Source organism: Penaeus chinensis, chromosome 13 (assembly GCF_019202785.1).
Source record: "Penaeus chinensis breed Huanghai No. 1 chromosome 13, ASM1920278v2, whole genome shotgun sequence".
NCBI lineage: Eukaryota > Metazoa > Arthropoda > Malacostraca > Decapoda > Penaeidae > Penaeus > Penaeus chinensis.
This window is the reverse complement of record NC_061831.1, coordinates 3608754-3620520: the sequence shown is the minus strand read 5'-3', so window position 1 is coordinate 3620520 and position 11767 is coordinate 3608754. Positions and strand designations below refer to the sequence as shown.

Below are 11767 nucleotides of genomic sequence, written 5' to 3'. Positions count from 1 at the left end.
AGAGAGAGACGTGTATTGTCATCGCTGTTGTGTGTCGTTTTGACAGAAGGATTTCAAGGTGCGAATTTTGAGACACAATATGTAATGCGACCGATTTGGAGCAGTTACGACGATTCGCTATAGCACTATTGAATAAATAGAAACGTTTAACATATTCATTCAGAAGCCTGTGAAAGTCGGTAACCGTTTTCTCTCATGTTTTTCGCTTTAACCATTTTCTTCAATGGAAGGGTGTGGTAATGCAGCAGACGAAAGTTTTGTGGCGGCATCGCGCGGCAGCGCGAAGTAACGGAGGGCGACTGCCGTGCGGGCCATTTGTACGATTAAAATAAATCTTAAGTATTTTTCATATTTATCCATAGGTTCATGATCTGCAAGGGGTGTAATTGGGAGCACACCGTCCCCGCCGAGCGCACGTGAAAGCGCGCGGCCGCCGCCGCCGCCGCCGCTCGCGCCGCCCGCCGCGGAGCCGAGCGGCGCCGAGCGGGCCCGAGGGCGGCCGAGCGCGTGACGTCAGCGGCGGCGCACGGGGCCTCCCCAGTGAGCGCACGGGCCGCACCCCGCCTGCCTCGGAGCCGATCCCCATTTCGAAAATTTCCCCCAACTATTCCCACCAAAATTGCGACTCCCATTCCGCCGCCGAGGAGAACCGGAGCGCTGGATACATGTGTCCCTGACTCGCGTCTCGCCCTGTGGATCTTCCTAGCGTAAGTTGGGAGGGAAGAAGACGGAGGAAGAGAGAGAGAGAGAGAGGGAGGATGAGAGGAGGAGAGGAGGAGAGGAGGAGGAGAGGAGGTGGAGGAGGAGGAGGAGGAGCGGAGGAGGAGGAGGAGGAGGAGGAGGAGGAGGAGGAGGAGGCGAAGGAGAGAGGAAGAGCGAGGAGGACGAGCGAGGCGAAGGGCGGCGCCGAGGCTGATCGATTCCTCCTCCAGTTCTTTGGCCGATGTTTTGATAGTGGTTGTGTGTTTCGGCTGAGACCCTGGGCCGCGTTAGAGTAGGTATGGCGTCCCTTCCCTGTGCAATGGGCGCCGCGGGGGCCAGGCCGAGGGCGTGGGCGTGCCGTGGGCGTGCAGGCGGCCGGGAAGCGGGAGGAAAAGGGGTGGAAATGGGGCGCGAGGAATGGGCGCTGCGTGCGTGCGGCGGCGGCCATGTTTATCGCTCTCGCCTCCCTGTCGAGTCGCTTCTGATTTTGGCACTTTGCTCGCCCTTCGTGGCACTTTGGCGCACTTGGGCACGCACTAGAGGTCGAGTGCTCGTCGGGGCGCGAGGCAGGAGGCACTCTGAGGCCGAGCAGAAGCGGCTTCGTCGAGAAAAGTGAGGCAAATGAGGTGCTTCCCCGCGGTGTGGGAGGGGCGGGTGCGAGGCGCTCTGGGGACACGCGACGCCCATTTCACGCCCGTGGACGCCCGCGTGCCCGTGCCCTGGGCGTGGGCCTTGTGCTAGGCCTCGAGTAGGAGTGTTTAGTGCGGCGGGGGCTCGAGGCTGACCTGCTTTCGAGGCCCAAATGCCCCGTCCTGTCAAGTGTCATGGTGGATTGTTTTTATTTTTATTTTTTTTTAATTTTTTTGTTTTTATTTTTTTTTATTTTCAATTTTTGGATTTTTAATTTTTTTTTATTTCGTATTTCGAGTCTTGTGCATTGAGGATTTTTATAGGTGTGGCTTGTGGCCTTCCTCGTGTGGACATTGATACAGTTTGAGGAAGGATATTAACTCAATTTTTTTTTTTTTTTTTTTTTCTTAAAACCCTGGTGCTTACCTGTTACCTTTTGTTATTGATTTCCTACCATAGGCCTAGGCTAAAAACATGTCCGTGAGCAAGTATTTCTATCCATAGTTCGCATTACTCTCGTTTCTGGATATACAGTGGAAGTGCGGATAAGGGAGCACCAGTTTCGGAAGCCAAATGACTGGCCTAGCCATGGTGTGTGGATTATTTCACTCCACGAAGGAAGCCACATGCTATTCAAGAAGCAGGCTCTACGCGGAGTGATTTTTTTCTCGTGTTTTTTTATTACTTTTGTCGAGCCTTAAGATTTAGCTTTTGGCTGGGTGGGATTTGGAATGTTTACCTGTCACTATGATTGATGTGTTTACTTGTTACTTATTTTGCCGGGCAGATTACAATGTATTTGTTTCTAAGCAAGCTTTAACGTAAGGTGGTTCCAAATAATTTTACCAGAATACTGCTCTTACTGGTTTGAGTGGAGACGGAACTATTGATGGCTGGACCGAGGATCCGTTAAGGGGCTATAGGTTGTGATATCTCGCACTTCAGATTCGTTTTTGTTTGGTGCTCTCTCGTATTTTGACTTGCTAGGCTCTAGAACTAGTGAAGTGGATCTCGGAACGGAATTGTGATGTAAATTACAGGCTCGTATAAAATTGCTTTGGCACTGTAATATTTATATTGAAGTGAATGTGAATAGTATGGGAATTTTTGTTTATTTATTGTTATACAGATGCATATTTTACAGATAGATTTTTCTGTTTATTTGATTTAGATAATATTTATCACATGGCCCTAAACTACCAAAACGGATGGTGTATTGGTGCTAGTACACTGATACCAAATTGTACTATGCGTTTAATGATTTAGGCAAGGGATGGAGTCAGGAATTTTGTTTAGTATTTGCAAACCGAAGAGGCTTCTAATAGAAGAGATTTTACTTCTTAAATTGTCAGTATCTGCTACACAATTTATGCCAAGTCATCAGAATGTATGATGTCCATTGTTGGTGTTATGGAGTCAATATGAAGTTGTTATTGTTTTAGTTTCTGATCAGTCATTGTTTAAAGATATAGAAGACAATTGCAATTGTTTTCAAAACTATGAAGATGATAGTAATGCATTATCGAGAACTTGCCTTGGCCTCCATGCTCGAGTCGATGCCATGAAGCTTCCACACTTGTCCTATAAGTATAGTGAAGAGTGATTCCATATTTGGCAGCAAATTGCCAAAAAAAGCTGTAAATTTTTATCTATTAAGCATAAGCTCAGTGGAAGTCTGTTGGCCTTTGCCTAAACACCAGTAGGTGCTAGGTTGTGTTGATCTCTGTGACCAGTTTTAAAAGTGTCGTTTTAGCATTGCCTAGTATTTTGATAATGTGATTCCACCTTTATTATATTAGAAAGTGAAATTGAATTTAACGGAAAGGTAATAGGTTGCTACTTAAAGATGATAGACCAGGTAAACTTGGATTCGTAAATCTTAGACACGCCCGCATGTCTGCCATTGACCTTTGTGTCTTTCACACTGCTACAAATGTCAACAAACCTCTGTCATATGAGTTCACAAGATTAAGATTTTAGACTATTCTTCAAATGTATGTCATATAGGGAACCAACCGAAGCTCTATCTTGACTGAAAATGTTTGCCTTTGCTTGAGCCCTTATAGAATATAGGCCACAGCAGTTGGTTGACACTGTGCCACTGTTGGGTTGGACTTGCATAGTTCGTAGGTGACATTAAGCTTGTAGCAGACCTGGATAGAAAAACAGTATATTTATAAGGATATCTTAATTTTTGTAATACATTATGAGTTCTCGTATTTCATTGTGGAAAACTGCTGTCCGCAATCTCGTAATTCAGACATGTGGAGGGCATTCTCGAGTGTGGACATTTTTGAATCATTTTAGAAGTTTCCTGATATTTGCTATTCTTAATGTCATATTTGCTTATGGGAGATTTTAATAATGATGCTATTAGGAGAAATTTGTGAAAATCTAGGCCCAGCATACTGCCCATCAGTTTCGGAGTCCTTAATAGTGATATATGTTGATTATTGGCATCCATAGCTATTGACTCTTAATTCTTTTGATTTATAGTTTTAGTAATTAAGTATAATTTCACTTATCTTGATCATTAATATCTAAAGTTTGTGGTTTCTGAGCCATAGTTCTTTCAGGATGATTCATAAGCTTAAATCAAATCCATGTGTTTATATTTGCAGTTTAGATCAAGCTAGACATCACATGTGAATATTTTAAGTGGGATTTTTTATAGAATTAGAAACTCGGTTGGAGTTTGTTGTTTTAACCTTAATGTCGCCAGAGAAAATGAATAAACAATGGGGAAATTGCTAGATTCATTTTCTATATTTTTTGTGAAATGTATTTTTTACTTGTGCTATGAATATCGATGGTGTTATTTTTATTATAAACATTATAATTACTGTAATGTTATATTCATTAGTAACAGCAAAATAAGATAATGCAAAATGTTTTCGTAAATCAAAGAAAGGGGTAAACGGGTGAGACGGGCAGTACTTGTAATTGGCTCATCGGTGACTTAGTACAAGTGTAGCCATCAATGTGTAAAAACAATCAAACAAGTAACTCACAGTGGGCATAGCATGTACGTACACGTCATGCTCGTCGGCTTTGGGTTAACTATACAGTGTAGAGAACTTCATTAGGGGAAAATTTATTTATACTTCTGTTGTGGCTCTGGCAATTACCATTACATTTGGCACTTCAACAAAGGCCAAGAAAATTGCACTGTGCATATTCTGGTTAGAAAAAGCTTGGACTGGTTCCGTATTTGACAAAAAATTGCCAGAATATATGTTGTAGGGACTTGTTGGCCTTTGCTAGAGTGCCAGAGGTTCATTAAACAGTTAATTCTCTAATAGTAGAGTGAACCTGTGCTATTAGATAATAGTGCTTTTGGTCAAATATGCAGTCATTGTGGAGGGTGGGAAAAGGCTTTGACTATTACTTATGATTTTTTTTTTTTTTTTTATCATTATATTTCATACCAAAAGTATTTTTTCTTTTCCTTACAAACGATACTTCGTATTGTGGGTTCATGTTGTTTCATAGGACATCATGTAACTAATACTATAAATGATTTTGTAATAAGGACAACTACATATGACATTCTATTATATATTAACTTGCCTACTAGTCTAAGTTTTCACTTTTTGTATAAGGACCCTAAGTTATATATTATTTTTAGTATTTTGATTATCTATTAAGGCAATAAGCATAACACATGCAGATTTCTTATTTAGGTGTGATAGAATACTTGTTTAGTATATGAGCATTAACCCTATGCTTAATCCCTTCACGATGGGTCACGTCTCAAGACGTCATAATAAACTGCTCGCCAAAAGGCTACGAGGCGGTGATTCGGCTTGATGTACCGAACTCCTGCGCTCAAAGTCGCCAGAGCATAGAGTATTTTTTTGTTCGTTTGTTTTCTTCACCCGTCACCAAGGGGTTAAAAGATGATACTACTGTTATTACTGTTATGAAGAGTCCTTTATTCTCACACACCTCAACATTATCCATATATTGTATCTCTTCTCTCCTCCTCCTCCTCCTCCTCCACCTCCACCTCCACTTCTTCTTCTTCGTCTTCTTCTTCTTCATTATCTCTTTCTTCTTCTTCATTATCTCTTTCTTCTTCTTTTTTATTATCTCTTTCGTCTTCTTCTTCATTATCTCTTTCATTTTCCTCCTCCTCCTCCTCCTCCTCCTCCTCCTCCTCCTCCTCCTCCTCCTCCTCCTCCTCTTTCTCCTCCTCCTCCTCCTCCTCCTCCTCCTCTTTCTCCTCCTCCTCCTCCTCTTTCTCCTCCTCCTCCTCCTCTTTCTCCTCCTCCTCCTCCTCCTCTTTCTCCTCCCCTCCTCCTCCCCTCCTCCTCCCCTCCTCCTCTTTCTCCTCCCCTCCTCCTCCCCTCCTCCTCCTCTTTCTCCTCCCCTCCTCCTCCTCTTTCTCCTCCCCTCCTCCTCCTCTTTCTCCTCCCCTCCTCCTCCTCTTTCTCCTCCCCTCCTCCTCCTCTTTCTCCTCCCCTCCTCCTCCTCTTTCTCCTCCCCTCCTCCTCCTCTTTCTCCTCCCCTCCTCCTTTTTCTTCTCCCCCCTCCTCCTCCTCTTCCTCCTTCTTTTCCTCTTTCTCCTCCTTTTCCTCCTCCTCCCCCCTCCCCCTCCTCCCCTTTTCTTTTCCTCCTAATCCTCCCGCTTCTACTTTTCCTCCTAATCCTCCCGCTTCTACTTTTCCTCCTCCTCCCCTTTTCTTTTCCTCCTAATCCTCACTCTTCTTTTCCTCCTCCTCCTCCTCCTCCTCCTCCTCCCTCCTCCTCCTCCCTCCTCCTCCTCCCTCCTCCTCCTCCTCCTCCTCCCTCCTCCTCCTCCTCCTCCTCCTCCTCCTCCTCCTCCTCCTCCTCCTCCTCCTCCTCCTCCTCCCTCCTCCTCCCTCCTCCTCCCTTCTCCTCTTCCTCCTCCTCTTCCTCCTCCTCCTCCTCCTCTTCCTCCTCCTCCTCCTCCTCTTCCTCCTCTTTGGCATTGGGTACGTGCACTTTCTACTGTGGATGTTGGGAAAGTTTCCATTTTTAATACTATGCTGTAGATATTATTGTTGTTATGGCTATAGTTATTGTCATGGCAATTATTATTATATTTAATGTTATTAGTAATATAATTATTACTACAATTTATAATATGATTATCATTAATAATGATATTATTACTTATATTACTATTACTGTTGTTATTGTTATTTGTGTTGGTATCAATATTCTTAATCATATTATTGTTATTATTGTTATTATTATCATCATCATCATCATTATTAGTGTTATTGTGTGTTATTCTTATATTATGTTAGCAATGATATTAATACTACTACTTTAACTATTATTATTAGTATGATAATAGTATTAATAGAAATATTATTGAAAATGGAAACTTATTTTTGAGAAATCAAGCAATGGGATAAATAAGCGGGTCATCAAAACCACTGTTGACATTACAGGTGTATATGTGCTCTTGCCTTCAGTGAGCTAATACGACAAGCACAAAGAGGATACTACTACTGCTACTACTAGTTATTTTATTTCTACTTCCTTGTATATGAATACTGCTGTTTTCGTTACCTATACTTTGCATGAGATTACAGAATTCTTATTTGGTTGATTTTGTGCTTATTGAAATTAAGTATCCATGCAAAACACATTATTAGTTATATGATAATCTTACATCAGAAGATTTTGAGGAGTGTAGGTAATATACTGGTGCAATATAGTGGTGCCAGGTGTATACCTTTCAAATGACAGATTTGCTCATATTTTTCATAATTAAAACAAAATTACTGAATTGTCAATTCTCTACAGATCGATGAATAAAAGGGCAGTTAATCAATATTTAAAGTATACAAGTCCATACAATTACATCATTGCAGCATGAAGCCATATAACCTTGTTGGTTTGTGGCAATGCATAATGACTTACATTCTTTAAAAAAAAAAAAAAAAATCAACTACACTTTTCTTTGATAATGGTAAAGTTTAAGCAAATGTGAACTTTGGCATTTGAAAATTATTCCATAATTTAACTGACTGCATATGTTGAAAGCAATTTACAAATATAATTTTGCTTTAAAGTAAAATTTGTAGATTCGCCATGGTCATCAGAATTGCATTGACCAATGAGTAACCTCAATTCAAAGGCTTCTTGGCTCTGTTTATCAGAGATGAGTAAATAGAAAAACACTGCTTCATTTTAACTTTAGCTACCTTTGTTATTCTGAATTAAAACCTCGCTATCATTACTCATGTATATACATGAGTAGATAGGTAATGTCTATGGAAGCTAGTTAGATCCTAGTTGCACACTCCTTTTAGTGGGTCGTGTGGCATGGTTGGTTTAGTACTGGCCCTCCAGTCTCATAGCCGGAGTGACCTAGGTTCGAGGCCAGGTCAGGGAGGATTGTTATACACCAATATCAATGCGGTATTGCATTATTCCATCTTTCATATATATACCTCAGTATCTGACTTCGGTTTCGAATTTCTAAATCAATTCCCACCGAGTGCCCACAGGGAGTGTGTGTAAAACCTCGCTATCATTACTCACATTTAAAGAAAGAAATGTAGATTGTAATACAGTCAACTGCCAGACTCCCAAGTAGTGTATATTGTAGTTCACTTTTTCTTTTTTTACGTTGATGCTTCTTTACAACATCCAACTTTACGTGAAACATGGGGCTTTTCTTTTGCTTTTTACCACTAGATGTGCTTCCACTACACTTAGAAGCCACTACTTATACCATAATGGAAGATGCTTTACAGATTGAACATAAATACTTTGTGGATAGTGGGACACGGGTAGAAAATATGGGCTACTGTGCAACTTAGTCACATTGATTGCACTTCTTATGAGATCTTATTGTTAATCAAGAGGGGTTTGTGTATATATGTTGGGAGAGAAAATATAGGATTTTATAACCAGTTTACAATGATTGATTGTATAGACAGATATAGCTTTTTTTTAGTTTATTTTGCAAGTCGGAAATTTTACTGCCATTGTTTCACCATTAAGCAAATGAGTTGATTCTTCCTCCATACTTCATCATGGCAAATATAAAGGAAGTCTCAACATTTGCACTTCATTGCGTTACCTCCATTATTACCATTACCAAAATATTTCCTAGTATTACTGCTTCTCTTTATAAGACTTTTCAAATTGTTAGAAACAAAATAATCATAATAAAATTACCACTCATGTTACTAAGTTTGCAGTTGCTGTGATACGTTATTGCTATTATAAAAGTGGTTCAAATGATGCAAAAGAGTATATAGCATGTTCTTTATCATTTTTATCATTATTCTCTTGTTAACCCAATGCTTATGGGTGAAGAAAATAAATAAAAATTTTAAACTCTGTGGAGATTAATGGCAATGAGCAGATACTGAGCGCGGGAGTCCACTACATCAAGCCAAATGTCACCATTCAAGTGCTCTGGTGTGTCGCTGCAGTGTACAGCCGTACCCCGCAGACCGATCAGTTTGTAATGACACCGATAGGCGTGGCCTGTCAGCATCGGGTTAATAGTTATTTTCTTAACTCAATGCTGCTGGAAAATGCTGTCCTCATTTTTTATAGTTTGTGAAATATCACTGCACATAGATGGCTCTGCTAGTGCTTAGCCACAAAGGAGTCAATTAGTAGACCTTGTGACCATGAACTGGCAGGAAAAACATGGGCTATGAATATCGATGGTGTTATTTTTATCATAGACATTAGACATTAATAACAGCAATATAAGATAATGTGAAATATTTTTGAAAATCAAGGAAAAGAGGAGACAGGCAGTACTCGTAATTGGCTTATTGGTGACATGGTACAATTGTTGCCATCTGTGTAATGACATTTAATAAAGTAAACTCTCAGTGGGCATGGCTTGTATGTATATGCCATGTCCGTCGGATTTGGGTTGATTGGTTTTGGGGTAGTAATGCCGATTTAAATGATATAATCACTTTTCATCATCTCTTGATCTTGATCTTAATCCAATATTTATTATTACTTGTTCTTCTACTTTTATTAATTCTATCATCATCATTATTTCCATTGAGTTTTATTGTCAGTATTAGATTGATTTAGTTTTCGTATTATTAATATATTCTCATAACTTTTGATTAATATAACTGCTGCATTTTTTTATTGTTACTATTATTATTCATTGTTATTATTAATAACAACATTAGCATTATTTATTATTATTATTATTATTATTATTATTATTATTATTATTGTTATTGTTATATATCATTATTATTCATCAGTATTATTTGTCATTATTATTGATGATGTTATGGCTATTGTTGATGTACTTGGTATTGTTAGTTGTCATAATTGGCCTATTTATACATTTTTCATTTAGGGGCAACAGTCATAGATTTGATAAAGTATAGGTTTTTGAAATGCAGATAAAAGATCAAATGAAGAAATTACAGAAAATGTTAAGAAATCGCTATAGAAAAATGATCCTACACATTTCTAATGACTTAATCATCATCCATAGTAATTTCAACGTGCATCTGCATTCTTATCCCATATACGAGATATTTTTCTTTTAACCTTATGTATCTGTCTAAAAAAGTGGTCCAAGATTGACCATTTAATAATTGAGATTGCTACAAGCTTTAGAACTGACTCTCATAGTGTTAGTAAGGGAGAGAGTGGCACAGACAGATTTAGGTGGATCAGTCTGTATTCATTGAAAGCTAATCATGAATATTGGCATCAGACCAATAGGTTGCCATAGGTCAGGCTCTGGGGTAGCCTCTGGGTTTTAATCCCTTTAGTAAAATGTATCAGTGTGTAGGTCTTGGGTAGAGCTTTCACTATTTTTTTATGACTTCCGTTAATTTTTCTTTCTTTATCTTTTTTCTTTTTTTCTTTTTTTTTTTTTTTTGTTTGCCAGATCTTGACTTACGGTTTAGCTGTTTTTAATACATCAGATATTGAACATGGGATGGATGATGAAACAGACAAAAGTATCTGGGAATTCAGTTGAATTAATATTTTATCTATGTATCATATGGTTTGTAAGGAACAGTAATATTTGTTTTTCACTTGTGCAGTTTTTTTTTGTTTTTTTTAAGTAAAATTGCTTTTGCAAAGGCTATCCAAAAGGTTAGAATGAGCCTAACTTAGATAAACAGACAGTTTTATGTGTATGTACAGACATTGATGAAACAAGTGATTCAGCAAGAGTAGCTGAGCTTCATTTTCACTGTTGTACATGGCTTGACCAGTTTCACAATAGATATACAGCTTCAGTGAGTAAGGCTAGAGACACCTTGAGTGCAGGGATGAATGTTTACAAATACATTGGTTTTTATGTGCGTGTGATCCAAGCTATACATCCATGCCTTGTATATTGCATGGTTATAATTCTTGTGATTACAGTTAGTATTACTAGCAATGACAATTATATTACCCAGTCTGGAAAATGTTAGTTGAAAAACAAAGATGTAATTTTTCTTTTAGTTATTAGTACACCTATGCTGGTTGATTTTTGTCATCATTTATGCTTTTAAGTTTTTGGAAATTTTTAAATATTTGAAATTAAACTTCCAATTATCAAATAGAATTTGGACTAGATTTCTATTAAGGGTTGCATTTGCTTAAGGATTGGGCCAACTTCCTAACTTACTTAATCCATTGATTATAGGTAAAAAGAACAAACATACATTAGCCTGTGCCACTACACGCCTGGGCAATTGACGAGTTTGTTGTGGGGTGTATGAGGCATCTTTTTGTGCCATTTATAACCTTCCTTGTCCTAATATTTGATACTCTTGCAATTACTGTTTAAATATCAAGATTTAATTTCACTTCTGTTACGTTGTTGCCTATTAGTGATTAGGGCGTACAGTTTGTTCATTTAATTTTTTCAATTAGTATGGCACTTTCATCTTATAATGTTTACATATTTTTAACTCGTTGTGCCAGATGGAATCAGAATGTTCCTTAGTATGTTGAAATTTAGGAAGAGACTTCATAACTGAAGGGTTGAATATAGATATTTGCCTACTTCAGAATGCTTACTACTTCTGTCATGATACACTCATGCAAGTTGATTTGGGAGAACCAGTAGTATGCGGGTACAGGACGAGACCATTTGGGTGGGGCTATTTGTTGAATTGATTTAGTTGTGTAGTGTCACCCATATGGTTGGCACGGATTTTGTTTATTTGGTGGCAGGTTAAAGGATTTTTTTTCCCCTTTTTATTTTTATGTTATGAAGAAATCCTTTGGAATGACGAGTGTCAAAGTTAAATATTGTTGTGTTTATCATACAAAAGAACAAGTAGAAAATTATCAGTGGAAAAGTAGAATCCAAATAAAAAAAGTAAACGACATTTAAAAGTAGACCTGTAGCTTTGCCCCTTTAAGGCTGAATCATGCTGTAAGGGTGTCATTTATATTTCAAAGTTCAAGACCTTTATTATTTTACTTATGGCAGTAATTACCTTTA

At 38.7% G+C, this 11767-nt stretch overlaps 1 protein-coding gene across 4 annotated transcripts in view; it reads left to right on the top strand.

The window, feature by feature from the left end:
• Positions 1-536: 536 nt before the first annotated feature.
• The window catches only part of LOC125031478 (guanine nucleotide-binding protein G(I)/G(S)/G(T) subunit beta-1), an 85907-nt gene continuing 74676 nt past the window's right edge, over positions 537-11767 (top strand). The window contains exon 1 of one of the 4 annotated variants that reach the window (XM_047622285.1): positions 537-707. The gene's annotated coding sequence lies outside the window, so the exon portion shown is untranslated. Of the gene's footprint in view, positions 708-850; positions 999-1151; positions 1315-11767 lie in introns of those variants that run through there. The other 3 variants (XM_047622284.1, XM_047622286.1, XM_047622287.1) reach the window with 3 other exon arrangements.